General features: G+C 35.5%; 2 long non-coding RNA genes across 4 annotated transcripts in view; both read left to right on the top strand.

The window, feature by feature from the left end:
• The first annotated feature begins 1,377 nt into the window (after positions 1-1,377).
• LOC149784145 (uncharacterized) overlaps positions 1,378-26,303 on the top strand; it is a 135,706-nt gene continuing 110,780 nt past the window's right edge. The window contains exon 1 of one of the 3 annotated variants that reach the window (XR_016413763.1): positions 1,378-4,356. This is a non-coding gene — a long non-coding RNA (uncharacterized LOC149784145). Of the gene's footprint in view, positions 4,573-6,576; positions 6,608-26,303 lie in introns of those variants that run through there. The other 2 variants (XR_016413762.1, XR_016413761.1) reach the window with 2 other exon arrangements.
• On the top strand, positions 11,787-15,096 carry LOC149784149 (uncharacterized). Its single transcript, XR_016413760.1, has 3 exons — positions 11,787-11,938; positions 13,951-14,044; positions 14,637-15,096. It is a non-coding gene; the product is annotated as an uncharacterized LOC149784149 (long non-coding RNA).

The raw sequence follows: 26,303 nt of genomic DNA, 5'->3' as shown, positions 1-26,303 counted from the left end.
ATATGCAAAGGAGATTGTTGAAGGTAATCACTCGCCTCTGTGTCAGCTCCTGATTTTACGAATAATTTACGAAAATTGTGATTCGATTTCTCAGCAGCAAAATGTAAAACTGTTGAATCATCAAGCCCTTTGATATTAATATTAAGTCCCGCTTCCAGCAATATAGGAAGTGAGGGAAGAAGCACAGTTTCAATATCACCTTCTTCTTAGCCAACACCTTCGCACCAAATTATATGTGTTGGAGACATCTTTATAATTATCTGATGGTTAATGTTTGCGCCATGCTTGACGAGAGTGTTTACTACATCCACATTCTGATTTGCCAATGCTATACACAAAGCGGTATTTCCATACTTAGCATGACTTATATAGCCGCCCCTTGATGCCGTAAATATTCAAGTATTTCGATTTTGCATTGTCGAACATCAATAAAGTTGCCTCTTGGATCTGGGTCGTTTTTATCACTGTAGTGGGTACAGTCGTAATAGCACATATTAGATCACTTTGTCAAAAGATGTAAATAGCGCTGATATCAAATCCTTTTGTCAGCAATATTTCTATGACACATTTCCATTCGATCTGTTTTATAACATCCATTTCCGTCGCAAGGGAGATGATACATTCATGTAGTGTTTTTCCAAGATGGAAAGATCTCGTCATTAAATCGGCACCAGTGTCAATCAATCATTCCGACAATATAAACACATATATTAATCTTTTTCTTTTAAATTCAGGTCATTAAAATTGTTTAGCTTTCTTTTGCAATTATATTGACCACAATTCATTTCAAGAGAACGTTAATGACATGATTAATCAATTTGGATTGTTCCACAAAATGGCCTAATAAGGGCTGGCCTTTCAAATTACGAAAAATCTCTAAATCAATTCCAGTCTTGATACACATATCTACAGCTTAAATGTTGTTTCTTTCCACATAAAGGAACAGTACACTAAGCTATTGGATATATTATTCCATTATCTGCAAATTAGATGAACTATGCTCATTTTCTGCACATGCATTTTCTGTACATGCATCTTTTTCAACTTCTTTATTTCCACCAATATTACACCATATAGCAGTAGATGTTCTTGAGTATAAAAAAGATTATGTCACAAATATTTCTCCTTTGCTTACAGGAATTTGGTGAAAGACGTTATCTTCTTTTACCGAATCGTGTTCATCAGAACACATTTTGCTTGTAGGTCTTTCTTTGACAATTTTATTTAGAAATGAAAAAAAAAATGTGTTTAGTTCTGATGCTTCATTAGTGAACTGTCACGTCAAATGGTGGTGACGATTCTCTCGTAAGCATCTTCGTACTCTGTTGTCTTGTGCCAGTTGCCATGGTTATAACATATATATTTTATATTTCTAAAAAAATAATTTATTTTTGAGAATCTGAAACATTTGCTGCAATTAAAGAAGATTTACATTATATCATATGAAACTCATGATTAATGAGATGAATGAGTTTAGGCGGCCAAATATAAATTAAATACACAAATGTATTACCAATGTTAGAAAAAGCAATCGAAGTATAATGGTATAATTCCTTAAGGATGATTTATTTGGATCGTGACATAATACTATATTGATTTATTAATACTTTATTTATATGATAACAATCTATACTGTCGAAGACTGGTACAGATATTGAAAACGTCGTGTATTCAGTAAGATCTATGCAATAAATTGTTTGCAAACTAAATAACAATTATGACGCTTATCAAATTTTCGATGATTCAAATTGCTAATTTAAACGACAGTTGTGGAATTACTGCGTCGTACCGAGAGAAATGTTCTCGTACATTTTTGCACCGTATTCCACCATACAGTATTATAAAATATAGAACGACAGTTCCAAATGGAATAAACAATACTATAGTTAGTACATCATTTGACGACATACGACGTAATACCGCGAGTGGAATTAGTGCCTACTGGAACATGTGTGTGTGTGTGATTTAAGTTTTTAACGTAGCTTTAACAATTGTTCAGTCATATTGCTACGATGTCTGCAGTGTGAAAGTTTATAGTGATGTCTTGCAGAGGGCATCATGCCGTAGATATGTATCATGGTGTCCCACCGAGTCAAACTATCCTGACACCAGGACGACCAGTCTTAACACTAACCTCTTAACACAAAGTGCCTAGCGAGGTAGCTGTTAGTACCAGTTTTTTAAGTCTTTGGCATGACTCGGCCATGGTATGAAACCGCGACCTTCCGCATCTGAGGCGGACGCTCTAACCACTAGGTTAATTTAACAAATGTATGTATGTATGTATGTATGTATGCATGTATATATATGCGTGTTTGTGTTTGTGTGTATGTATGTATGTATTTATGTTTTCTTGTACCTTTTACTTACAGATCTTCGATAATCCGTGTAAAATCTAGACATATTGTAGAACATTTATGGAATTGTGATGAGAAAACAATACGATGTATAATATATGGCATTACGATGATAAATCAATACGATGTATCATGTATAAGGCAGTTTGGCTTTGCTTAGTGCTTTTCGACATATTATCACAAGTAGATTACTAAGTGATGAGCAATTGTAATAAAGTGTACACATGAGCATTTGTACTGTTGTACATTGCACATAATTAGTAAATCAGATATTTCAAAAATGAAGCCCGGTGTTATATGCAATGTATATGTGATGTACCCGGGGCGACTGTACGATTGATGCTGCTGTATTGAGTTTTAGACCAGGGTATGAGTTGTAGATGGATTTGACTTCCTGTAAAATACAACAAGGGCAATAAAAGTAAAATCAGCAACTGTTGTTAAAAACGTTTTACAGTTACCAGAATAAAATGAATGGAAACAGCCCCTCAAGTTGTTGAGGTACATTAAGCAAAACCTAGGTACATGAAAAAATATGAGAAGCTCCCTGTCTAATCCCAGGAGGAGAACGTTACTATCCAATAATTATAAACATTCCACGGTTGCAGTGACTACCAGCAAGACGCCAGCAGCAGTCGCCAACATCTCTTCAGCTAGATCGGAAGGCCACCTAGGTATACTCAGAAAGAGATAACGTTCGATGATTGCCAACATAGTGAAAATTAAAAAGAGAGTTCGTAACTAAATATGTTTGCGTCATTATGTTACTAATATCATAAACACAAACTAAGAATTTGAGATACTTACTTATATTGCAATATTCTGGTGAATAAGAATCACAATGCTATTTCGAACCGACCAAAATATATATTAATGTGCGTTTTACTCCATGTTTAAAATGTTATTACTTGAATGAATTTTTATGCCGTTTCTTCTTTTTCTTGTTTTGAATTTCTTCGCATGAAAGGGATTTTCTTCGTTTCTCTTATGATACCTAGTGTATGTTTCCCTTGTTCACCTTTTTCGGACATTCGGAAGACCAATATCCTTTTCACAGGTCTCCTTAATGCTAACAGCTTTCGCATGTTGTTGAGGGCTCCTCTGTTGACGTTGTTGACAATTGGTAGTCCTATGTCCCTTCCGTTTACAGACATAGCAGGTATTTTCATTCTAATCTGTAGAGGTGGCCTAGTAGATAGAGACTCCGCCTTTGAATCGGGAGGTCTCGGCTTCAAACCCCAGCCAAGTCATACTTAAAACTGGTACTAAAATCGCCTTTCCATGCGCTCAGAATTAAGAGGCTTGTGTTAGAAGTGGTCAGCCTGATGTCAAGATAATCAAACTGGGTGGGACATCATCCTACATGTCTGCGGCATGATGTCTCAGTGCTTGACATCACTATAAACTGACCCACTGCTACCATCGTAACGATATGACTGAAAAATTGTTAAAGATACGTTAACATTCCAAAGCACACACACACACCGAGTGATTTTGAAGTAGAAATTACGTTTTTTGTATGCAATACAATCAACCTCCTTCTCTCCAAGATAGAGTATGATTCATTATCACCCATGCGATAAAGTCATTTGATAGCCCATTCAGATTATTTTGAAATTGGAGCTACTCACGAAATGACTTATTAAAAATAAGACTTGATTCCTACACTTACACAGTCATTTGTAAAAGCACATGTCATTGCAGAACAGCGGCCGGATTGTTTGCCGCCTTTTTGTCCTATATATACCATTAGTTAAAACGGCACGTCAAGCTGTGAAGCACAACAAGATGTGACTTACGGTTACTCAAGACAATTTGAAACCTCCTGTCTGAATCTTGTTTAGCACGCCTGCAGAATTAACAACTTCATTTAATTTTGGACAACATTCAACACGACCATGATTCCAACTATGTGTTTAACACGATTGATGAAAAAGCTTCCCTTAACATGACACGTGTTTCATCTTCAAGATATATACGTCAGACGGTCATCGCTTAGGTAACCATATCGGTCTCTCACCCTGTCTGTCAGTCTGCCTCACACACTCTCTCGTCAGAGCTCGGCTTTCAGAAAACGATTCGAATCGGAGAGTATACGTATTTTTCAGTGTGAAACATTATGTGCTGGAGACAAGTAGAAACCGAGTAAAGCTGTTTAAGGGATTCACATACTAGGCCGGCTTCAGTGATATTAAATAAACACAAAACAGAAATAGTAAGTAACATCAAAGCAAGATCTATATATATATATATACATGCATGCATATATATATATATATATATATATATATATATATATATATATATATATATATATATGAAGTTATATATGCATATATATGTTTGCATACATACATACATACATACATACATACATACATACATACATGCCCCTTATGGTGCATTCCTTAACCAGATCATAGTCGGCACTTTGCTGTACTGGCAGGTATGCCAAGATATCTCGGGCCAAGCCAAAAAGTGCATACTGTAATAATTGCGTCCAATGCTCCCATTGCCGTTTCAAATTTTCAGCAACTTTTTCAAAGAAAGGAAAATGTGTCCAGTTTTTTTTTTCTCTAAAGGAGGGCACTATCGTAAAATTCTTAGTAACATCAGAAAAGCTTTTCCCTTGAGAAAGATCATATTTTCCGGCAAGTTCAATTAATTCATATTTTATCAAACAGGACAACTGCTCATGGGAAGGATTTGAAAGAGAGATTCCCACTTTTGATGACATTGAAAAAAGGCATGTTAATTTCACTAAAGATTTATAAAATGTTTAAAAAAGTATTTTGAAGTATGTTAACCAAACTTAATATATCCCTATGACGAGCAACCCAATTTCTTGTTACGTGGTATGTCTCTTACATAAAGTATCAAGAAAATTGAGAAAACAACAAGCTTTGTAAAAGGAAACGGATACATTAATTCCCTAGAAAAGTAAGGTAAAAATTAGGAAATAAAATTACGAATTTGCAAATCAAGGACCAAAATAATCCAAGAGTTAAAGCATATTTATTTAAAAAAATGTCCTTAGAGGAGTCTTGATCAAATCCAAAAGGAAGACAATGACGTCAGTTGTAACCTGTGAAGTGCTGCAGTGTCAAGGGCCTCCAGTTTTAGAATCCTGAATAAATTTCGAATAAATGTCATTGTCAAAAATTTAATATAGAGCACTAGTATTTCCAGGGAAAATAATCACTTTTCTCTACAATAATTTGAAGGAAATTATATAATTAGTCCAAACTGGACACAGCATTAAACAAATGGATCTCTCAAGTGTTAAAGAACTAAAGACAATTCTTTCTCAAAACAATATTAATAAATCTAACTACAACACAAACCCGAATTCAGGTCAAGAGTTTATCATTCTGGGAAAACCAAAAGATTGTAACAATATACACATGGTGTTTGTCACTTACTCCTAGCATGGCATCGATGCTATTGAATTATTCTTACTCTGAGAAATAAAAACGAAATAAGTTGTTTACTACAAGTTCTTTATCAAGGTCAGGAACTAGGTCAGCATTAGATACAAAGTTTCTATTAATAGTTATTTACTTCGAAAAATACCCATAAACATAAGCCAGAACTGAACTCTATTCCAGAAAATAATGTTACATTACAATAGCATGTAATGGAATATTTATAAAAAAGCAACAAAATTAATTTAAATCAAACATAAATGAACACTGTTCACCGTCTCTGCAGAAGTAAATAATGACCCTTTAAAAATTCCTGTCACGTATTGTTGTACAGCTGTTATAAATATTTACTTCCCTTTGAATATGGTATACTGATTTAGATAAAACGATAAATATGAATCAATAATTCTTGATATGTCAGGTATAATGGAAAGCTGCTATTTAAGGATAGTTTAGCTATATTACATATTTTATTACATTGCTTGTTGGAAGTTCTGCTTTTATTTACATGTTAGCAGAAGGGTAAATCGGATCTTGGTGTTTGGTGAATTTCCATCAGGGAGTTATTCAAATAGATTCACTAGCTATTCTTTGAAAGTACATGAATTCACGCTTTATGCTTTTATAGAGAGTATATATTATATGTTGCTAGACTGTATACCAGCCTTGTTTAATGCAGGACATGGGCCCCTACAGGTCTAAGTTATGAGAGTTTCGTGCGGCGTTAACCATATATTCCGTGCTAAAATGCAACGACCTCTTTATTTCGTGTGGACAGTTAACGTCTCTTGTTTGGCTTACATCCGAATATGCTGGTTCATGACGGTAATAATTTCGATTATTTCACGGTAGCGCCTAATGATAATCTCTGAGGGTATTTAGATACAGTATAGAATGATGTGAAATAACCAAATGAGAGGTACACCTGTAATTATGTATTTGTCGTTTTGCTATTTTGTTCCAGTTGTTTAAAGATAATCATATTTTTAAATGAAAAGCACAATTTAGGTTTATATCTTACTCTCGGATTTTGTGTGGAAAAAGTGCATTTGATTACATCGGTGTCCGTTACAGATTTTCCACATGACCCGGACGTAAAAAATGTAGAATGTAGTATTAAATGTAAAATAATAGTAAATCTGTAGTAATTATTAATTGTAGACCAGTCAATAATCTGGTGCATATTTATCCAGATCAGTTATGCATACTTTCTATTCCTTGTTGACTCATACACAAGGACATTTGTATTGAAATTCACGCAACCGCTGTGAAAGGCAAATGGAGCAGCGCCCTGTTAAAACCGGTTTTAAGAACGAAAACATGTAAAACTAGATAATGATGCATAAGCGATATTTTCAGTACACCTGTATAAATGTACCTTGAATTTATTGCATACGGGTTGCTTCTTCAACTCAACTCTATCACGAATTACATTTGCAATTGAGCATCTGTTTGTGTTCAAAATCCCATATACTATTATAGTTTGTTACTTGAAAATAACAAAACTGTACCGAAGCCAAATTGCTCTAAACATTATATTATATAACCATACGTTTCAAAATTGACTATCAAGCTAACACATAATCTGTTTTAGGGCATAATGTAACCGGTATTGCGTAATTCTTGTTTAAAAGAGGAGAAATCAGGAAAATCACGATTTCACATTCAAATTTGTGTGCTATTATCTTACTATATGGCATTGAAGGAAGAAAGAAAATGGAAGTAGTTCAAACTGTTACTGTTTCAATTATGTTCATTATAATTTTATATTCAAAATGAATATGAGTAGGTTCGTCAGACAATTGGCGTCAGGTAAGTTGTGAAAGTGTTGATGTTATCTTAGTAGTCATACATAAAGCAACTGTCTCAATTACATAACGCTTAGTAAGTTATTGCATAACGTTGGATATATTGAACAACATGCACATTAGTATCCAAGGTCATATCACTCATGTCAACAAGCAAACCAAAACTAGTATCCACTGCAAATAGGGTAAACAAGATTCATTGGTTTCTCAGATTTTAATTGCCAAATTCATCTGCATCCATAAAACGACGGTGCATTTTCTCTATGCGTTACTTGTTTTAAAAAATTACACTCGATGCGACTTTTAGAAAGAATATATTAATAATATCATATTTAAGTCAAGACCATGACATCGTGTTGCATTTAAATGTGTGTTCGTAATCGAAAAAGAGTATACAGGCTCTACGAAGCACGTTGGCCGCGTTCCACGACCAACCGCTTAATAAATATACTTACGATTGCTGGTTCGGTCATATGACGAGATTATATATAATATTATAAACAGGAGGGGTGTGATGAAAACAGAGTAATCACTTAAATAGTTTATGTAGGGGATGGAAGCATATTCATACTTTTTAATTCACAGCGATTTTATTTATTTGGTAAGTACATTAGTTCAATCCACATGACAAATATTGGAAACACAACTTGAATGTCATACAAATACAAAGTTCAATTTAAGTTACAGACTTGCTATATATTGACGCAATTATCTTATTTTAAAAAGTTGACGTGAATAAAAAAATAAAGCATATTTTTTCCTAAAGAACGTGACACCAAGTTCATATTTATACTGGGTTTAGCAATTAGCCAAACAAGTAAAACCAATTATCACTGAATCTTTGGGAAGCAAAACTAAGCTAGCTTCGAGTCACGTGAACAAATATTGGGCTAGTATAACGAAAGTAATAATAAAAGAAGGAAAATAAGGGTGGGATGAGTTAGTACTTGCTTATGTAAGAATAAATATGTTCCCCAGTGTTGCAGCAACATTTAATTTATCCATACGTCCATCGTGTAATCATCATTAGCAATTAAATATAAATGCCTAATATTATGAAAATGTATTAGAGATTTTGGTATCTGCGGTTAATAAGATTTTAACTGATGTACAATTCAAATTACCCGAACCGAATTTTGTTACGTAGGTTTGATTTATCTCAGCGGAATTTCTTCTTTACCTTCACATGTCTTCTTCCCCATCTCCTCCGCCACATCCCTTTGTTTATCTTGGAAGGCATTAGCTGTAAATGATGCCCTTAATGGCAAAGTCATATATTTGACAAGGCTAAAATGTCTCTAATTGCACTGATTGCTATTGAAATGTGGCGTCTCCTATTTGTTACGGCTTCAAATATATACATCCCTGGTAAAACTTCGCTAACTACAGGAAAAATAGGTTGTAGCTGCAAAGTTTGTGAAGATCTATCATTTTCTGATTATCTTTGACAACTTCATACGTATTATAAGGACATTAATACGCGAGAAGGACAACACAACCACGACGTGTTTCTCAGTCCATGTTATAAGTTCAATATTTTCTACACAACCAACTTAACAATAAGGGTGCGCATTCAGAAGTTAATGTTTCTTTTGAAAACAACAGCGATGCCCAATACCTCCCGGATTAATTATTGTTAAGAATCGTAGATACATACTTCAAAGTAAAGTGTCGCTTCTCGGCTGTTGCTTGATTATAATTTCATGAAAAAGCGACGAAGACAGTTACCTTTTTCATAAACAACACTTCGTGTATTGCATGAACAGCCATTTTTAGACAGCAGACTTCAATGCATTGTAGACGAATTGTGTGCATTAAAAATATCATACTCTCAAATCATCAGACAAATACTGCAAAGTTTAGTGGTTCATCATGGTCAGTATACCATTTTGTGGAAATTCAAGTTTAACGGCTAGTCTCATATCCAGTAAACTTGCACAACATTATGATGATGGTCAACTTTCAAGTGACAAGTGTATGTACGTCTGAGTGTATGTGTTTGTACGCTACGCTATCCCCCATACGGCCATGATATTCATTTGTTAATATCATGCTAGGGACCCGTTTTACGCGATAATATGAAAATGTTACATTAAACGTTTACTCGGTCCAATTTCTTAACAACCAACATCTGCTTATTTTATGTTGCGTGATTTTGGAATATTTTGATTCAATATTTAATATACATCTTATGCCTTCTAAGCGCAACATTAGTAGCTTGTTCATGTTCGAAATGTCCTGACTAATTGATGTTGACTGGATACAGGAAGTTACAGTTAAAGGGTAGGGGCAGATTTCATACTAAGACACTTCTTAAACCAGCTCATAGAGACTCATGTAGATTTCATGGACAATGTGAGGGCATAAATAACTTTGCATTCTTCGTTGGTATCAGTTAGAGTGAAACAGTCAATATTGTGTACATAATTCCGTCCATTTAATATAAATGTCGTTCGTTCTCAAAATCATACTGGTTTCAAAGTGTACGTAATAAAGGACAGAAAATACTTTTAATATTATATCACGTGTATCTCCTTTTTAAATACATGACATAAATACCATCTTATTATTGCAGTATCAACATTGAACAGATGTACGACATGTTTGTTCGCTTGGCGCTCGGCATTAAGAGGTTAGTGTTAGGACTGGTCGGCCTGGTGTCAGGATAATGTGACTGGGTGGGACATCATGCTACATGTCCAAGGCATGATGCCCCAGTGCTAGACATCACTATAAACTGCCACACTGCAGACATCGCAGCGATATGATTGAAACATTGTTAAAGCTACGTTAAAAATCCAAATCACACACATACACATGTTTGTATATGTATGTCATGATGTTCCAGTGTTCGTGATTGTACATGTCCTATATAAATAATAACGTCATTCCTTACGTAATCTCCTATCGAATTGTATGTGTATTTCTGCATTCATTAATTTCTTCACAGTCGGTATTGAATATAACATGGAACTCAAAGAGAACGTATGAAAAATTTCTAACTAGCGCATAAAACTTTAATGAAATGTCATTTATTAAGAATGAAACTGGAATGTAATACTTGATGCAGAATAGTATGCAAATATAACCTGTAACTAGGCATTTTCTTGTGCGTACGTTACATAATGGACAGGGAAGGAAGATATCGATGAAATCTAGATTCTCATTTTTCTAGGTTACTTGGGTTTGCCGTTATGTACTCATAGCTAGACCACTGTGTATAACGAAATGATACCACTCTAGAGTTTGTACAGGTAAAGGTATTAAATTGGAATCAGCCATGGTTTAGGCTCCACTCTCGGGGTGTCTCCCATTGTTTTCATAGTGCGTCAACTCGCAACGAGAATGCAATGTAATCAATGAGGAATACAATGAAAGACACTACAGCTTCAATACAACCCATAATGGACTTCTGCTTGATTGACTGTATTTCTACTAGATTGGGTGAAATGTATACCAGTATGAGTGGCAGTCCACTACTCACTAAGGGCACATACTCCCCTGCCTCTCTATCCAGGTCCATATGATTGAACTGCGATCAGTAAAACAAGATGCTGTACTGTATGCAGCAAATTTCGTTGCTTATTTTAAGTGTTTTCATTAGTCAAAAAAAAAAAAATAATACTGAACATGGGATTTACCAAGTCTTTCTAGCAGTACCAAATATTGTAGAATTAACGTTTTATGTAGAAATAGAGGTAAGTACTAAAGACCGTTGGAACGTTTCTAACAGCGTCACTTTGCCTCCACCTCAGAGATTTTATATCTACTCTAGAGTTTACACCAAAGGCATGTTCTGTACTTCTGTCCTTCAATGTTGCTGAGAAGTAATGTGCTCGGCAATGGATGCATTATTATTATAATCAAGATAGAATCATCGCAAAAAATAAATACGTTCACGTGCTATTGCTGATTTGTCTGTACTCTCCTTGATAAGAAACATTCCTTCCAAATCAATTCGTTTGAAGCTCCTTGATAACTTTAATGTAGCTTGGCTAAAATAGTGTTATCAAGCGCAACTTTACAAGGGAGTGACGTTACAAATAACAGAGAAATTACTTTGAATTCTAATACATTTTTTCCCGAGCACAGATCTCGTCAGCCATGCTTCGGTTCAAGTGTTTTGGGGGATGTCGTTTGATTACAATATCAATAAAATAGTCTCCTATTGGTCCGCCGTGACAACCGATAAATAATACACCTGAGAACACGTATAAATAGTGAAGGTTTGATCCACCCAACATTTCGACTACAAGCTGCGAACTGGTAGAGGGTCATTTTCCGAAAATGAAGGATCTCACTTTGTTGCTGCTGCTTCTGGTTCTGTGTGCACTGGCTTTATCTAAAGGTATGTATTTGTTTTATTTTGCCATTCTATTTTCTGTATTCCTGTCTTTCTTTCTATCCGTCGCTCATTCTATCTTTCTTTTCTTTCTTTATCATTTCTTTACAGTTCCAGAATTTTGTGTTTCTACGTATGCAGGAGAGTCAAAAGTTAGCCTGTGTCGATCTTTCTCGCCCGGAGTTATTTTCTTTAAACATATTTATTGGAAGTATGAAATGGATTCGAATTATTTCGTATTCAAACTCTTTTCAAAGCCGTCTCCCAACTTGCGCTTCCGGTAAAACTGTGTGGCTCACCGCTTCTTGGATATAATATATCGGTCAAGCTTAGCTATAAATAATCTCAAAAATGTCCAAAAAAATACGATACATTATGTTTTCTTTGACTTACAATACAATATTTTCTTAAAGCGTACTCAATATCTTTATTTCATATTCGGTCAGTTTTCAATAAGACGTACATCAGTAAAGTCATTGCCAAACAGCGGTGTAAATATTACAGAACGACGCCCTTAAACGGAGAATTCATTCTCGTTGAGATTATACTTGTTTGATCAGATGGAGATGTCCAAAATGGAACATAAAGACCGATATACCAATTCAAAACTCAGTGATTAGTGTGCATTGTTGCGCAAAAGATTGAGAACAGTAAGGTACTTAAAATGTTGCTGACAATGCGCATCATGGTATGTCACATGGCAGTACTAGAGGCACGAATATTTCTTGAAGGATGATGGTCACTAGGTGATAATGAAGGAAACGAAAGGTTAGAGATGCAATATGACTTACTTGAAACCAATATCACGTTATTGAATGCAAATGAAGATGATGGACTAAACGTGTATAATTGTAACAATATGTATCATTGATAATGGTCTCCTAAATTAATTATGGGAGAGCACAATCAACTCAATTATTCATAACGTATATATGCATAATTATGATCAACGTTTGCAGGAACATTTGGATAAACTCTCTTATGTTTGTATGAATGTAAACTCATTGGCAAGCCTCGGTGTAAAAGTTACATAACAATGCGTTTAAATCTATTCCTTTTAAAGAATACAGTTATTTGATAAGATGAGGTATCTTTGAAAAGTCTTTAAGACCAATATTCGAAATCAAAATCCACTAATTATTGCAGATTTTGGCGCGAACCATTGGGGAAACTATTGGGCATTTAAAAAATGAAGATGTGACAACGCGCCATGCTATATATCACGCAGCTGTAGTGGCATGGGTATGTCTTGAAGGATTATAGCCGCTGTCGTACAATTATTGCTTTAACGGAAATCCTAGTGGGCTAAATGTTAAAGGTTGTGTGGAGAGACAAACACACATAAACGCAGAGACGCAATATTTTGCCCAATTGTAAAAATGAAAGAACCTAAGTAAGAGAAAGAGCTGACTCATTATTTTTACACGCGCAATTATGATGACAGAAATAAATTAATTTCTAACCTCATCGATGTTAATTTGTTTCCTCTTTTATGAGTTAAGGAATTGTCAAGTCAGATACAATTTATATAAAAAGGTTCATAGATATTATCATGCACCGAATGCCTCATTTACTTTTCAAACATAATCCTCTCTTCATTCGTTTTTCTGGCACATTGGTACCTGCTATTTATAATCCGTTTATAATGATGCGGTTTTTCAAATTAGTCTATGTAAGCTGATTATGTATAAACTGACACATTTGTAGAATTGAGTAAGACATCCTGCGTGTGACGTATGATTACGTTTTAGACAAAATAATCAAACCATATTGAAGTTTAGAAGAAATCGAACATTATATCAATACAATATTACTTTTATCTTGGAAATCGAATGTAAACTTTGTAAAGCTGTCATACTCCTATACATAATTAGCTCACTTGCACAAGAAACGGAATTTGGAACTGAAAATTCGAGGCCCATATTTCTTGTTTACATTTTAATCATCCTTTTTTAAAATCAATCTCTATATTAATTATCTAATGCGTGTGGGCACCAATAAATTTGCTTTATCCACAGATCATCGAAAACGGAGAAGTTACTCGACCGAGGATGTTGATACGTTGGAAACTCTATTAAGGGACATTGAGAATGGAAATGTTGACCTCAATCAGTAAGTCTGTGCAAATACTGTACTTTTCTGTAAACTCGTCCATGTTATATTTTACGGATCTATGAGAAAAAAAATCCAGAAAATCAATGGTTGAAATAACGCCTGTTTCACGGTCTCTGAACATAAACATTTTGATCTTAAGACGTTCAGTGTTCATCAAGGTCATATTGATTATGCAATACTTCTATACTAGCAATAAATAAAAGAGAGGGAGGAAATTAGCTACAGTATAGGTGATTGACTGGCAAACTAGATAGATGGGCGGTCATGAGCATTGAAGACAGGTTGTAGGTGAGTCAGTTAGTCGGTTAGTAAGAAGGTACCTTCATGTTTTTATAAACTAACTGACTTATAGACAGACATAAAAGTAGGGAGAGAAAAACCAATATAGAAAAAATAAAGCTAGACATGAAGAACAATAACTCCAACGACAGCCATACACACATATATGATATAATAACATACAGGCATACACACCGATAGATAGAAATATAGATAGATAGATAGATAGATAGATAGATAGATAGATAGATAGACAGAGAAAATTATTAGGTTTCAAATTTCACTGAATAAAGTTTTCTTTTTCTTACAGAGTGCTCAAAGATGACGCCAGTGAGCCAGGTCGCAGACTCTTCATCAGATTTAGATGGCCCTGGCGAATCGGCAAAAAATGAGCTATTCACAGCAATAATCACTCAGATCTTCTGGTCTAGACATATTGTAAAATGTATTATACACAATTTAGTGAAGTCACTTTGGACGACGTCTCTTTAATTTTTTTCTAATGTTATTGTTTATCATTTGATCTTGTCTATTATGTTGGGGATGAAAGTCAAATAAATTTGATCTAATGAACGTTTAAGTTTGTAACCTGCATATATATCGCAGCAGCAGAATTAAGATAGCCTGCAAAATCAGCCTTCCCAACCCAATTTACTTTACTCTGGTATTCCTTGCCCAGAACAGAACTTTTAAGGACGATATAGTACTGTCCATTACAAATTGTAGATATATTTTATAACTGTCTATTTAATAAAAATATTCTGAGTGCATACTATGATCATTTGTTTCTCTTCATATTGTATTACATGTAATTAATACGATATCTTACTTATTTGATTATGTTTGTGTATCTATTTCTCAACATACAATCAACAAATAGCCTGGTTGCGCAGATCCATCTGTAAGGTATTTTTTGTTTAGTCAGTTAGCTTTCGGCAATGTGAATATCTTCCTCACACAAACGTTTGAAGTTATTGGTGTATGCACTTCTTAATATACAGTCAATGATTGGTTTCTTTGTGAGATATTTTGGGTTACAGACTTTTTTGAAACAGGAAACAATAAAGTGGACAGCTGCCTGAGAAAACCTATGTTGATGTGGTCATGTATGTTGTCTTCCCTGGAGTTCTAGTCTGCCTTCTAGGTCTCTGATAGAAACAGTAATGCTATATAATATGAAGAAGCAAAACCATCTAGTTTTGTGGAACTGAACAAACAATTTAATTTTCAACCGTATCAATTGGATATTTAGGAGGCCCTTAAAATATTATGATACTAATCCAGTATAATACAAATAGACATATTAAGGTCCTAAAGAACACAATGTGTCATATAAACTGTAGGTCATGGAATGTATTGGTCTACCAAAACATTCTAATGTGTAATAATAATTCCATAACTCCTTTTATATTATTCACCAAAGTCGCGGATACAATTTTAGTCCATTGAACACTTGTAGTTCCAACGAACGATTTAAACAAATGCTTATCCTCACAAACACTATCTAAATACAAGCTAAATTGTTTCTTTGTACTTATGATACACGCATAATATCAGAATAAGGAACGAATTCATTGACCAAACCAAGACAATTAGTGTCAAGTGTAAGATATGAGAACGCCTTTAGCTACTAGTCCTAGCTACAATATGCAAATATTCCACATCCTCAGAGAACCTACCTGTCCTAAAGTAATTTTATTCAGAGAATCCACCTTATCGAGCTGCCTATCGGGAAACAAACCTGAATCTCTAAAGAAGTTCAGGTTTTACAATTAATATTATTATTAATAATGTATCACGCCTACGTGTGTGTGTGTGTGTGTGTGTGTATAAATTCTTAACGTGATCTATATAAAGACAGTTGCAGAAAAAACTCAATAGAACATAGTTCATCTCTTCTACACTATATTCTGGCTTTAAAGACTGAGTTAATAACTAGACATTGCGAGTAGCAACGATTCGATCGTTATATATATATATATATATATATATATATATATATATATATATATATATATATATATACATCAGTTTTCCCTGTTGTCCCTGCAGATCATATTTCAAAATGGATATTAACTCTGACATATAAACATATACGATGAATTTGCAATTTTAGCCTCGATTCGGAAACTATACGGTTGCAAAGTCAACCCCAAACGCAGCAATCTTGCGTTGGCGTTGGCGTCCTTTGCATTTTTCAAGTACAAGAGCTGCTACTGGTCCGTTTGTATGGTAAACTCCATTCCAAAAAGTACGTATGTAATTTTCCTATCCCCCATACTAAGATTAGGCACTCCTTCTCAATCACGGAGTAGTTTTGCTCCATAGAAAGGAATTTGCTACTTGCTTAAGCAATGGGCAATTTCATCCCTTCTCGCTTCTGTAGCAAAACAGACCCAATACCGGTATCAGACGTATAAGTCCACATCACAAACGTTTTATTCAATTCTGGCAACTTTCGGATTGGTGGACTTACCAGTTTCTGTTTTAAAGCGCTACATGCTTTTTTTTTTCTGGCACACCCCTCAGGGAACCTTATTAAGTTGCCTTTTCCTAGTCAAATCTGTTAATGGGCTGGTAATAGCCGCAAAATTGGGAACAAAAACCGAATCAAACCTAGGAAAGATCTTACTAGTCTGTTAGTTGCTGGACAAGGTGCATCTCTGATTTCTCCTATTTTGTATTGGTGAGGTTTTTTAAAACCCCGCTATCTATTGTTTGACTATGTTTTTCTGCGTAGAGTTTCAGCATATTGGCGTGAAATATCTTGGACTTACCTTCCATGACGATGATGTAGTCCATTTCGCCTTTCACATTTTTGACTTTGTATGGCCCTTTCCATTGGAGAAGCAGCTTTCTTTGTTTCCGTAAGGATAAGCACGAACACTTGATCGCCTACATCAAACTTCTTACTCCGCGTTCCTCGGTTGTAGTATTGCGCGTCCATACGACCAGATTATGCGAATTCTTCTTTCGCCATTCGACATGTACTCCATAACCTTTCGCACGAATCTACCACGTATTGGTAAGTGGTCTTAACTTCTTCGTTCGCTACATCGCCTGACCACAGTTCGCCTAGGATACGCATATGACCACGAACTGTCCCACCGTACAATAGTTCAGACTTGGATAAGCTTACGCTTTCGCGAGGAACCTCACGATACGCGAACAGCATTACGTTCAGGTGCCTATCCCAATCCATTGTACTTTCCGCTCACATTCGTCCCAACTTTTGCTTCAACGTTCCGTTGAATTTCTCTACCACCCAATTGCATATAGGGTGGTAGGGTGTTGTGCGCAACTGTTAAAGAAACAACAACCTACTAGTGTATTCCATGAGAATTGCGCTCCACAATCAGTAAGAACCTCTTCGGGCACTCCGACCCTGCTTAACATGTCTACGAGCACTTAGGCTACACGTTCGGTTTCGATTGATGGGAAAGCTGTGGCGTAATCAACCAGCGTTATTATGTATCAGATTTCCGATCTGTATGTGGAAATATATGTCCTACAATGTCAACGGGCCCTCTTTTAAACAGAGTTCATATCAGGGGGATCTGATCTAACGGTACCGTAGTTACCCTGCCCTTAGAGACCATCTTCAGGCAAACATTCCACGACCTACGAAACTTCGCTACATTACTATTGCCACCAGGCCGATAAAATTCTCTTAATACTCTATCTGTTGTTTTCTTCGTATCGAAATATCCCGCCATACTTGATTCGTTCGCCACCTTGAGTACATACGACCTTATACGACCTGCGTATCACATCACTATTTGCACACTCACTTTATGCATATATATAGTTCAAATGTAATGTACTGTATGTACTGTTCATAATTGTGCTATAAGAATTTGTTGTCAAAAGAAATACACGAAATTCAGTCGGAAATATCCGCACAAGATGCAATTCAAACTTCAAAAGATCTTCAATAATCAGTTGTTACGTGTGCGCTTAGTAATCCGTTAAATCTTGAATAATGTCATGGACCTTCCTGCACGGAATTGTGTTTGACACTGGTGATATAAGTGGTGTCAACATCAAATAATGTGTTCGCCGAAGAGTATTGCCATATCCTGTGATAGTTTATTTTTCCAAATATACTACAGCCGTCTTCAAGGCATGATGCCCCAGTGCTAGAAATCACTATAAACTGCCACACTGCAGACATCGCAGCGATATGATTGAAACATTGTTAAAGCTACGTTAAAAATCCAAATCATACACATACACATGTTTGTATATGTATGTCATGATGTTCCAGTGTTCGTGATTGTACATGTCCTATATAAATAATAACGTCATTCCTTACGTAATCTCTTATCGAATTGTATGTGTATTTCTGCATTCATTAATTTCTTCACAGTCGGTATTGAATATAACATGGAACTCAAAGAGAACGTATGAAAAATTTCTAACTAGCGCATAAAACATTAATGAAATGTCATTTATTAAGAATGAAACTGGAATGTAATACTTGATGCAGAATAGTATGCAAATATAACCTGTAACTAGGCATTTTCTTGTGCGTACGTTACATAATGGACAGGGAAGGAAGATATCGATGAAATCTAGATTCTCATTTTTCTAGGTTACTTGGGTTTGCCGTTATGTACTCCTAGCTAGACCACTATGTATAACGAAATGATACCACTCTAGAGTTTGTACAGGTAAAGGTATTAAATTGGAATCAGCCATGGTTTAGGCTCCACTCTCGGGGTGTCTCCCATTGTTTTCATAGTGCGTCAACTCGCAACGAGAATGCAATGTAATCAATGAGGAATACAATAAAAGACACTACAGCTTCAATACAACCCATAATGGACTTCTGCTTGATTGACTGTATTTCTACTAGATTGGGTGAAATGTATACCAGTATGAGTGGCAGTCCACTACTCACTAAGGGCACATACTCCCCTGCCTCTCTATCCAGGTCCATATGATTGAACTGTGATCAATAAAACAAGATGCTGTACTGTATGCAGCAAATTCGTTGCTTATTTTAAGTGTTTCCATTAGTCAAAAAAAAATAAAAAAATAATACTGAACATGGGATTTACCAAGTCTTTCTAGCAGTACCAAATATTGTAGAATTAACGTTTTATGTAGAAATAGAGGTAAGTTCTAAAGACCGTTGGAACGTTTCTAACAGCGTCACTTTGCCTCCACCTCAGTTAGAGATTTTATATCTACTCTAGAGTTTACACCGAAGTCATGTTCTGTACTTCTGTCCTTCAATGTTGCTGAGAAGTAATGTGCTCGGCAATGGATGCATTATTATTATAATCAAGATAGAATCATCGCAAAAAATAAATACGTTCACGTGCTATTGCTGATTGTCTGTACTCTCCTTGATAAGAAACATTCCTTCCAAATCAATTCGTTTGAAGCTCCTTGATAACTTTAATGTAGCTTGGCTAAAATAGTGTTATCAAGCGCAACTTTACAAGCCAGTGACGTTACAAATAACAGAGAAATTACTTTGAATTCTAATACATTTTTTCCCGAGCACAGATCTCGTCAGCCATGCTTCGGTTCAAGTGTTTTGGGGGATGTCGTTTGATTACAATATCAATAAAATAGTCTCCTATTGGTCCGCCGTGACAACCGATAAATAATACACCTGAGAACACGTATAAATAGTGAAGGTTTGATCCACCCAACATTTCGACTACAAGCTGCGAACTGGTAGAGGGTCATTTTCCGAAAATGAAGGATCTCACTTTGTTGCTGCTGCTTCTGGTTCTGTGTGCACTGGCTTTATCTAAAGGTATGTATTTGTTTTATTTTGCCATTCTATTTTCTGTATTCCTGTCTTTCTTTCTATCCGTCGCTCATTCTATCTTTCTTTTCTTTCTTTATCATTTCTTTACAGTTCCAGAATTTTGTGTTTCTACGTATGCAGGAGAGTCAAAAGTTAGCCTGTGTCGATCTTTCTCGCCCGGAGTTATTTTCGTTAAACTTATTTATTGGAAGTATGAAATGCATTCGAATTATTTCGTATTCAAACTCTTTTCAAAGCCGTCTCCCAACTTGCGCCTTCCGGTAAAACTGTGTGGCTCACCGCTTCTTGGATATAATATATCGGTCAAGCTTAGCTATAAATAATCTCAAAAATGTCCAAAAAAATACGATACATTATGTTTTCTTTGACTTACAATACAATATTTTCTTAAAGCGTACTCAATATCTTTATTTCATATTCGGTCAGTTTTCAATAAGACGTACATCAGTAAAGTCATTGCCAAACAGCGGTGTAAATATTACAGAACGACGCCCTTAAACGGAGAATTCATTCTCGTTGAGATTATACTTGTTTGATCAGATGGAGATGTCCAAAATGGAACATAAAGACCGATATACCAATTCAAAACTCAGTGATTAGTGTGCATTGTTGCGCAAAAGATTGAGAACAGTAAGGTACTTAAAATGTTGCTGACAATGCGCATCATGGTATGTCACATGGCAGTACTAGAGGCACGAATATTTCTTGAAGGATGATGGTCACTAGGTGATAATGAAGGAAACGAAAGGTTAGAGATGCAATATGACTTACTTGAAACCAATATCACGTTATTGAATGCAAATGAAGATGATGGACTAAACGTGTATAATTGTAACAATATGTATCATTGATAATGGTCTCCTAAATTAATTATGGGAGAGCACAATCAACTCAATTATTCATAACGTATATATGCATAATTATGATCAACGTTTGCAGGAACATTTGGATAAACTCTCTTATGTTTGTATGAATGTAAACTCATTGGCAAGCCTCGGTGTAAAAGTTACATAACAATGCGTTTAAATCTATTCCTTTTAAAGAATACAGTTATTTGATAAGATGAGGTATCTTTGAAAAGTCTTTAAGACCAATATTCGAAATCAAAATCCACTAATTATTGCAGATTTTGGCGCGAACCATTGGGGAAACTATTGGGCATTTAAAAAATGAAGATGTGACAACGCGCCATGCTATATATCACGCAGCTGTAGTGGCATGGGTATGTCTTGAAGGATTATAGCCGCTGTCGTACAATTATTGCTTTAACGGAAATCCTAGTGGGCTAAATGTTAAAGGTTGTGTGGAGAGACAAACACACATAAACGTAGAGACGCAATATTTTGCCCAATTGTAAAAATGAAAGAACCTAAGTAAGAGAAAGAGCTGACTCATTATTTTTACACGCGCAATTATGATGACAGAAATAAATTAATTTCTAACCTCATCGATGTTAATTTGTTTCCTCTTTTATGAGTTAAGGAATTGTCAAGTCAGATACAATTTATATAAAAAGGTTCATAGATATTATCATGCACCGAATGCCTCATTTACTTTTCAAACATAATCCTCTCTTCATTCGTTTTTCTGGCACATTGGTACCTGCTATTTATAATCCGTTTATAATGATGCGGTTTTTCAAATTAGTCTATGTAAGCTGATTATGTATAAACTGACACATTTGTAGAATTGAGTAAGACATCCTGCGTGTGACGTATGATTACGTTTTAGACAAAATAATCAAACCATATTGAAGTTTAGAAGAAATCGAACATTATATCAATACAATATTACTTTTATCTTGGAAATCGAATGTAAACTTTGTAAAGCTGTCATACTCCTATACATAATTAGCTCACTTGCACAAGAAACGGAATTTGGAACTGAAAATTCGAGGCCCATATTTCTTGTTTACATTTTAATCATCCTTTTTTAAAATCAATCTCTATATTAATTATCTAATGCGTGTGGGCACCAATAAATTTGCTTTATCCACAGATCATCGAAAACGGAGAAGTTACTCGACCGAGGATGTTGATACGTTGGAAACTCTATTAAGGGACATTGAGAATGGAAATGTTGACCTCAATCAGTAAGTCTGTGCAAATACTGTACTTTTCTGTAAACTCGTCCATGTTATATTTTACGGATCTATGAGAAAAAAAATCCAGAAAATCAATGGTTGAAATAACGCCTGTTTCACGGTCTCTGAACATAAACATTTTGATCTTAAGACGTTCAGTGTTCATCAAGGTCATATTGATTATGCAATACTTCTATACTAGCAATAAATAAAAGAGAGGGAGGAAATTAGCTACAGTATAGGTGATTGACTGGCAAACTAGATAGATGGGCGGTCATGAGCATTGAAGACAGGTTGTAGGTGAGTCAGTTAGTCGGTTAGTAAGAAGGTACCTTCATGTTTTTATAAACTAACTGACTTATAGACAGACATAAAAGTAGGGAGAGAAAAACCAATATAGAAAAAATAAAGCTAGACATGAAGAACAATAACTCCAACGACAGCCATACACACATATATGATATAATAACATACAGGCATACACACCGATAGATAGAAATATAGATAGATAGATAGATAGATAGATAGATAGATAGATAGACAGAGAAAATTATTAGGTTTCAAATTTCACTGAATAAAGTTTTCTTTTTCTTACAGAGTGCTCAAAGATGACGCCAGTGAGCCAGGTCGCAGACTCTTCATCAGATTTAGATGGCCCTGGCGAATCGGCAAAAAATGAGCTATTCACAGCAATAATCACTCAGATCTTCTGGTCTAGACATATTGTAAAATGTATTATACACAATTTAGTGAAGTCACTTTGGACGACGTCTCTTTAATTTTTTTCTAATGTTATTGTTTATCATTTGATCTTGTCTATTATGTTGGGGATGAAAGTCAAATAAATTTGATCTAATGAACGTTTAAGTTTGTAACCTGCATATATATCGCAGCAGCAGAATTAAGATAGCCTGCAAAATCAGCCTTCCCAACCCAATTTACTTTACTCTGGTATTCCTTGCCCAGAACAGAACTTTTAAGGACGATATAGTACTGTCCATTACAAATTGTAGATATATTTTATAACTGTCTATTTAATAAAAATATTCTGAGTGCATACTATGATCATTTGTTTCTCTTCATATTGTATTACATGTAATTAATACGATATCTTACTTATTTGATTATGTTTGTGTATCTATTTCTCAACATACAATCAACAAATAGCCTGGTTGCGCAGATCCATCTGTAAGGTATTTTTTGTTTAGTCAGTTAGCTTTCGGCAATGTGAATATCTTCCTCACACAAACGTTTGAAGTTATTGGTGTATGCACTTCTTAATATACAGTCAATGATTGGTTTCTTTGTGAGATATTTTGGGTTACAGACTTTTTTGAAACAGGAAACAATAAAGTGGACAGCTGCCTGAGAAAACCTATGTTGATGTGGTCATGTATGTTGTCTTCCCTGGAGTTCTAGTCTGCCTTCTAGGTCTCTGATAGAAACAGTAATGCTATATAATATGAAGAAGCAAAACCATCTAGTTTTGTGGAACTGAACAAACAATTTAATTTTCAACCGTATCAATTGGATATTTAGGAGGCCCTTAAAATATTATGATACTAATCCAGTATAATACAAATAGACATATTAAGGTCCTAAAGAACACAATGTGTCATATAAACTGTAGGTCATGGAATGTATTGGTCTACCAAAACATTCTAATGTGTAATAATAATTCCATAACTCCTTTTATATTATTCACCAAAGTCGCGGATACAATTTTAGTCCATTGAACACTTGTAGTTCCAACGAACGATTTAAACAAATGCTTATCCTCACAAACACTATCTAAATACAAGCTAAATTGTTTCTTTGTACTTATGATACACGCATAATATCAGAATAAGGAACGAATTCATTGACCAAACCAAGACAATTAGTGTCAAGTGTAAGATATGAGAACGCCTTTAGCTACTAGTCCTAGCTACAATATGCAAATATTCCACATCCTCAGAGAACCTACCTGTCCTAAAGTAATTTTATTCAGAGAATCCACCTTATCGAGCTGCCTATCGGGAAACAAACCTGAATCTCTAAAGAAGTTCAGGTTTTACAATTAATATTATTATTAATAATGTATCACGCCTACGTGTGTGTGTGTGTGTGTGTGTGTGTATAAATTCTTAACGTGATCTATATAAAGACAGTTGCAGAAAAAACTCAATAGAACATAGTTCATCTCTTCTACACTATATTCTGGCTTTAAAGACTGAGTTAATAACTAGACATTGCGAGTAGCAACGATTCGATCGTTATATATATATATATATATATATATATATATATATATATATATATATATATATATACATCAGTTTTCCCTGTTGTCCCTGCAGATCATATTTCAAAATGGATATTAACTCTGACATATAAACATATACGATGAATTTGCAATTTTAGCCTCGATTCGGAAACTATACGGTTGCAAAGTCAACCCCAAACGCAGCAATCTTGCGTTGGCGTTGGCGTCCTTTGCATTTTTCAAGTACAAGAGCTGCTACTGGTCCGTTTGTATGGTAAACTCCATTCCAAAAAGTACGTATGTAATTTTCCTATCCCCCATACTAAGATTAGGCACTCCTTCTCAATCACGGAGTAGTTTTGCTCCATAGAAAGGAATTTGCTACTTGCTTAAGCAATGGGCAATTTCATCCCTTCTCGCTTCTGTAGCAAAACAGACCCAATACCGGTATCAGACGTATAAGTCCACATCACAAACGTTTTATTCAATTCTGGCAACTTTCGGATTGGTGGACTTACCAGTTTCTGTTTTAAAGCGCTACATGCTTTTTTTTTTCTGGCACACCCCTCAGGGAACCTTATTAAGTTGCCTTTTCCTAGTCAAATCTGTTAATGGGCTGGTAATAGCCGCAAAATTGGGAACAAAAACCGAATCAAACCTAGGAAAGATCTTACTAGTCTGTTAGTTGCTGGACAAGGTGCATCTCTGATTTCTCCTATTTTGTATTGGTGAGGTTTTTTAAAACCCCGCTATCTATTGTTTGACTATGTTTTTCTGCGTAGAGTTTCAGCATATTGGCGTGAAATATCTTGGACTTACCTTCCATGACGATGATGTAGTCCATTTCGCCTTTCACATTTTTGACTTTGTATGGCCCTTTCCATTGGAGAAGCAGCTTTCTTTGTTTCCGTAAGGATAAGCACGAACACTTGATCGCCTACATCAAACTTCTTACTCCGCGTTCCTCGGTTGTAGTATTGCGCGTCCATACGACCAGATTATGCGAATTCTTCTTTCGCCATTCGACATGTACTCCATAACCTTTCGCACGAATCTACCACGTATTGGTAAGTGGTCTTAACTTCTTCGTTCGCTACATCGCCTGACCACAGTTCGCCTAGGATACGCATATGACCACGAACTGTCCCACCGTACAATAGTTCAGACTTGGATAAGCTTACGCTTTCGCGAGGAACCTCACGATACGCGAACAGCATTACGTTCAGGTGCCTATCCCAATCCATTGTACTTTCCGCTCACATTCGTCCCAACTTTTGCTTCAACGTTCCGTTGAATTTCTCTACCACCCAATTGCATATAGGGTGGTAGGGTGTTGTGCGCAACTGTTAAAGAAACAACAACCTACTAGTGTATTCCATGAGAATTGCGCTCCACAATCAGTAAGAACCTCTTCGGGCACTCCGACCCTGCTTAACATGTCTACGAGCACTTAGGCTACACGTTCGGTTTCGATTGATGGGAAAGCTGTGGCGTAATCAACCAGCGTTATTATGTATCAGATTTCCGATCTGTATGTGGAAATATATGTCCTACAATGTCAACGGGCCCTCTTTTAAACAGAGTTCATATCAGGGGGATCTGATCTAACGGTACCGTAGTTACCCTGCCCTTAGAGACCATCTTCAGGCAAACATTCCACGACCTACGAAACTTCGCTACATTACTATTGCCACCAGGCCGATAAAATTCTCTTAATACTCTATCTGTTGTTTTCTTCGTATCGAAATATCCCGCCATACTTGATTCGTTCGCCACCTTGAGTACATACGACCTTATACGACCTGCGTATCACATCACTATTTGCACACTCACTTTATGCATATATATAGTTCAAATGTAA

This window comes from Sinohyriopsis cumingii, chromosome 14, assembly GCF_028554795.1.
Source record: "Sinohyriopsis cumingii isolate HCF-2022 chromosome 14, ASM2855479v2, whole genome shotgun sequence".
Taxonomy (NCBI): Eukaryota; Metazoa; Mollusca; class Bivalvia; order Unionida; family Unionidae; genus Sinohyriopsis; species Sinohyriopsis cumingii.
This window is presented reverse-complemented; position numbering and strand designations above follow the sequence as displayed.